The sequence below is a fragment of the Tupaia chinensis genome, unplaced genomic scaffold (assembly GCF_000334495.1).
Source record: "Tupaia chinensis unplaced genomic scaffold, TupChi_1.0 Scaffold000362_1, whole genome shotgun sequence".
NCBI classification, from domain to species: Eukaryota; Metazoa; Chordata; class Mammalia; order Scandentia; family Tupaiidae; genus Tupaia; species Tupaia belangeri.
Window position 1 is genome coordinate 2494048 of NW_006159859.1, and position 388 is coordinate 2494435.

Consider the following 388-nt stretch of genomic DNA (forward strand, 5'->3'; position numbering starts at 1 on the left):
ATTTACCAAAACATGTTCCTCTGTGACCAAACCATTGCTATGAAATGGCTCCTGATAAAATAAACTTTGGGGTTAGTATCAGCATCACTTTTGTGTTCTACTCAAAAATAAATGGTTGTACAAAAGCACTCTCTAGAACAACACACAACATACACATCCCAGTTTTTATAAACCAGATCTATATGATAGGGTCATGATTGCTGAAAAACTTGAGGATGTGTACCAGGCCTGGATTCACAGTGGCCAAGATCCCTTGGCTCGTCCCCTTGCATATATGACATCTGAGATGTGGAAAAGACATTTCCCCCTTAGGAATGGTCTACTCTGCCTTGCATGTGAATAGCAGGTGACTGCTTTTTCCAGCTGTTGCCACTGAGAACTCTAGTCT